Raw genomic sequence first — 5,133 nt, forward strand, 5'->3', positions numbered from 1 at the left:
TCATACCTTTGTTTTGTTTGATTCGGGGGCTTCTCAGTCGTTTGTATCTTCGAGTCATGTTAAACGGTTGGGTCTGAGGGTATATGAGTCTGTAAGTGAGAAAGTTTTTATACCTTCGGGTGAGTCTGTATCATGTAGGAGGTTGTTTAGAGATGTATCTATGATAGTTGGGCAAGTTGATCTACCTGTAGACTTGCTAGAGTTTCCTTTTGACGGTTTTGAGATGATAGTCGGGATGGACTGGTTAGGAAAGTATAAAGATAAAATAGACTGTCATCAAAAGAAAGTGTCTTTGAGAGGGCCTAAGGGTGTTAGTGTGTCTTATCGTGGGTTTCTAGGCAAACCCAAAGTTAAGTTGATTGCAGCTGTCACCTTGAAGTCATACCTGAGGAAGAGATGTCCTTTGATCTTGTGCCATGTGAGAGATGACCGGATAGAGAGTCCGACAGTTGATCAGATACCGGTGGTGGGAGAGTTTGCAGATGTTTTTCCAGAGAAGATTCCGGGGTTGCCACCGAAGAGGGAGATAGATTTCACCGTTGAGTTGAAACCGGGGACGGGGCCAATCTCTAAGGCACCGTACCGGATGGGTCCTAAAGAGATGGAGGAGCTCAGGAAACAGTTAGATGATCTGATAGAGAAGGGATACATTAGACCTTGTGTATCGTCGTGGGGAGCACCAGTTCTTTTTGTGAAGAAGAAAGATGTAAGTTTGAGGTTGTGCATAGACTACAGAGAGCTGGACCGAGTGACAGTGAAGAACAAGTATCCTTTGCCAAGGATAGATGACCTGTTTGATCAGTTGAGTGGTGCATCAGTCTTTTCCAAGATTGATTTGAGGTCGGGGTACCATCAGGTGAAGATTAGAGAGGTGGACATACCAAAGACAGCTTTCACGTCGAGGTATGGCCATTATGAGTATGTAGTGATGTCGTTTTGGTTATCTAATGCACCAGCTGTGTTTATGGATTTGATGAACAGAATCTTCAGACAGTTTTTGGACAAGTTTGTGGTGGTGTTTATCGATGACATCTTAGTCTACTCTAAGACTAAGGAGGAGCATGAGGAGCATCTGAGGATCGTGTTGCAGACTTTGAGGGATCATGAGTTGTATGCTAAGCTGTCCAAGTGTGAGTTCTGGTTAGAGAAAGTTGCTTTTCTGGGGCATGTGATCTCTAAGGAGGGAGTAGCTGTGGATCCGGCGAAGATTGAGGCAGTGACAAAGTGGGAAGCACCAAAGAATGTTGCTGAGATTAGGAGTTTCTTGGGTTTAGTTGGATACTACAGACGGTTTGTGAAAGATTTCTCCAAGATAGCTAGACCTATGACACCTTTGATGAGGAAAGAGAACAGGTTTCGTTGGGATGAGAGTTGTGAGAAGGCGTTCCAAACATTAAAGGAGCGTTTGACCACAGCTCCTATCTTAGCATTGCCTGAAGGGATTGAGAACTTTGAGGTTTATACAGATGCCTCAAAGAATGGGTTAGGATGTGTGTTGATGCAGAACGGTAAGGTGATTACCTATGCTTCTAGGCAATTGAAGCCGTACGAGGAGAATTATCCTACACATGATCTAGAGTTGGGTGCAATGGTGTTTGCTCTCAAGATTTGGAGACATTACCTTTATGGGGCGACCTTTAAGGTATTTTCAGATCACAAGAGTCTCAAGTACATCTTCACACAAAAGGAGTTGAACATAAGACAGAGGAGGTGGATGGAGCTGATTGGCGATTATGACATGGATATTATCTACCATGAAGGGAAAGCCAATGTTGTTGCAGATGCTTTGAGTAGGAAGAGTGTACATTCCCTGTGTACAGCTCTATCTTTGATGAGGTTGAGAGATGAGGTGGGGAAGTTTGGGATACATATGATGCAGAGAGGGGATGTTGTGGGAGATTTGATAGTTTAGCCTGATCTTTATGATGATATTCGAGGTAAACAGGCTTCAGATCCTAAGATGGTTGAGTGGAGAACTGGAGTAGAGAAAGGGACAGTGTCCCGATTTTCTATTCATACAGATGGCAGTTTGAGGTTCGATGGTAGGTGGTGTGTCCCTGATGATGAGGAGCTGAAAAAGACAATCATGACAGAGGCACATTGTACACCGTATTCAGTACATCCAGGTGGTGACAAGCTATACAAGGATTTAAAGAACACGTTTTGGTGGCCTGGGATGAAGAAAGAAACAGCAGAGTTTGTGGCCCGTTGTTTGACATGCCAGAGAGTTAAAGGGGAACAGCGACGACCACAAGGTAAGATTCAGTCTTTAGAGGTACCTGAGTGGAAGTGGGAATCCATTTCTATGGATTTTATCGTGGGTCTACCAAAGAGTCAACAGGGTAATAACATGATATGGGTGATAGTAGATCGACTAACCAAGTCAGCTCACTTTGTTCTAATGAAAGATACATGGACTAAGGCACAATTGGCTATGGCTTATCGAAAGAATGTGCTAAAGTTACATGGAGTCCCTAAGGACATAGTGTCTGACAGAGATGCGAGGTTTATATCACGGTTTTGGAAAGAGTTGCAGGAATCTTTGGGAACAACTTTGAATATGAGTACAGCTTTTCATCCTGCGACAGACGGTCAAACCGAGAGAACAATCAAAACTCTTGAGGATCTGTTACGAGCTTGTGTGATGGACTTTGGTGGTAGCTGAGAACAGAGGTTGGATTTGATAGAGTTTTCTTACAACAACAGCTATCACACTAGTATTGGCATGGCACCGTTTGAGGCTTTATATGGGAGGAGATGCAGGAGTCCGATTTGTTGGGACGACAGTGCTGAGGCAGTGGTTCTAGGACCAGAGATGGTACATGAGATGGTTGAACATATTAAGATGATCAGGGAACGGATGAGAGCAGCTCAAGATAGGCAAAAGAGTTATGCAGATCTACATCGCCGGGATATAAAGTTTCTGGTTGGGGATAAGGTTCTTCTGAAAGTGTCTCCTATGCGTGGGGTTATGAGATTTGGGAAGAAAGGCAAGCTGATTCAAAAGTTCATCGGGCCCTATGAGATCTTAGAGCGAGTTGGGGAAGTTGCTTATCGTCTGGCTTTACCTGCTGCGTTAGAGAGAGTGCATAATGTGTTTCATGTATCGCAGCTGCGGAAGTATGTGAGTGACCCGTCACATGTGTTAGAGGCAGAGAACTTAGAGCTAGATGAGTCTATTATATCTTGAGGTACCTAAGCAGATTCTTGACCGGAAGGTTAGGAAGACTAGGAGTGGTGAGACAATTTTGCTTAAGATCCTTTGGTCTAACCACGAGACTGAGGAAGCTACATGGGAGGCAGAGGATGCCATGAGAGAGCGCTACCCTTTCCTTTTGATCAGGTATGTTTGGTTACGAGGACGTAACCTTGTTTCTTTTAGGGGGGTAGGAGATGATCGCAAAGAGTTTTTAAGAGCTTTATACCCCTTTTATGTTGTGTCGATATGGTTGTTGTCATTTGAGTCGGGCTGAGTTTGAGTTAATAACATGTTTTATGTTGAGTTTTGTTCTGGTTACTGAGTCGGGAGTGCGTAGTGTGAGTCTTTGTCATGTTGTGGTTTGAACTTCGGGGACGAAGTTCTTTTTAAGGAGGGAAGACTGTAATACTCCGTATTTATAAGTCTTTGGGTACTCTATCGAGTAGGCCTTACTCTGTCGAGTAAGGGTGAGTTGCGTTTGAAAATAGTTTCTGACCTGTTAGGTACTCGATCGAGTAACTATGATACTCGATCGAGTAAGGGGGTACTCGATCGAGTACCTTAGCTACTCGATCGAGTAGCCGGTTTACGGGGAGTTAATTCTCGGGTTTTGTTCATTATGCGATTAAGGTATATAATCTTTTCCGTCATTGTTCTAAACACTTTTTCAAAACCTAATTTACTGTTAAGAGAGAAAGCAAAGTACGTTCATCACCTTAATCGCATTGTTAGCAAATCCCGGAGTTTGGAAGGTCGGATTTCATCGTTCTTTATACCGTTGTGATCCTTGCGTCAAGGGTAAGACCTATATACCATTTTTATAATGTTTCCTTAAATTTGGTTAAACCCTAATTTGGGAATTGGGGGTTTTGTAGTATGTTATGCTTGGTAGTGATTATATGTTTGTATTTTAGGAGGAGGATTCGTAGAGGAAGCCTTTTGATATCAGCTGTGAGATCGTCTGATTGTTGTGCTTTCCAGGTAGGGTTTCCCTACTCAGTATTAGTTACATAATGTGTGGTGATTGTGCTGTAATTAGTACTTGTTGTTTGGTTTCGTAACGGTTGTTGATTGATTGTTGTTGATGGATGTTATTGGTTGTCTCTGGTTCTCGAGATGTGTTCTCGGCTGAGTGGAGTCACTTGCGGGAGTGGCTTCACGCCCTAGTTTCGCCCTCCGTGGAACCCGCCACGGGAGGGGATGTGCACATTAATGGGACAGGGTTATCGCTCGGTATGATGAGCGGGGCTTAGGTGGGAACGGCTGCGGTCCCCCACTGGCAGGGCTGGTCCAGTGGACAGTCGGTGATGGAGATGGAGTGGAGTGGATGATTGTGTATGATTGTATGAGCTGTATTGTTTTCTATTCAGTTGGTTATATGATTTATGTAAATAGTACTGACCCCGATTATTGTTTTAAAACCTGCGGTGATCCATTCGGGGATGGTGAGCAGATATTGAGCAGGTATGAGATGAGTACTGGGATAGCTGGGATGTGCCACGATATGATGATAGAAGTCTTCCGCTGTAGCTTAGTAGTTTTCATGACATTTCAGTTAGATCAGTAAACAGTCAGTTTGAGAACATGTATTGTACTTTTGGTTTTGGTTTTGAGATTGTAACCTTTCACTAAGTATTTCTATTTAAACGTTGTTTCTCTATTGTTTATTTGATTATCATTGCCTCGGGTAACCGAGATGGTAACATCCTTATACCTGGGTGGTCCTGGTAAGGCACTTGGAGTATGGGGGTGTTACATTAGTAATCACTCATTTGAATAGTTAAAGTAACTATATTAGCAAGAGGACTAGTGAAAGTAATAGAAGCGACAACGGGAGTAGTGAAATTATCAATATTCATGCGGCAGTAGTGAAAGTAACAATAATTACGGCGGGAGTAGTGAAAGTAACCTTAATAATAACAAATTTAATAAAA

The sequence above is a fragment of the Silene latifolia genome, chromosome X, assembly GCF_048544455.1.
Source record: "Silene latifolia isolate original U9 population chromosome X, ASM4854445v1, whole genome shotgun sequence".
Classification (NCBI taxonomy): domain Eukaryota; kingdom Viridiplantae; phylum Streptophyta; class Magnoliopsida; order Caryophyllales; family Caryophyllaceae; genus Silene; species Silene latifolia.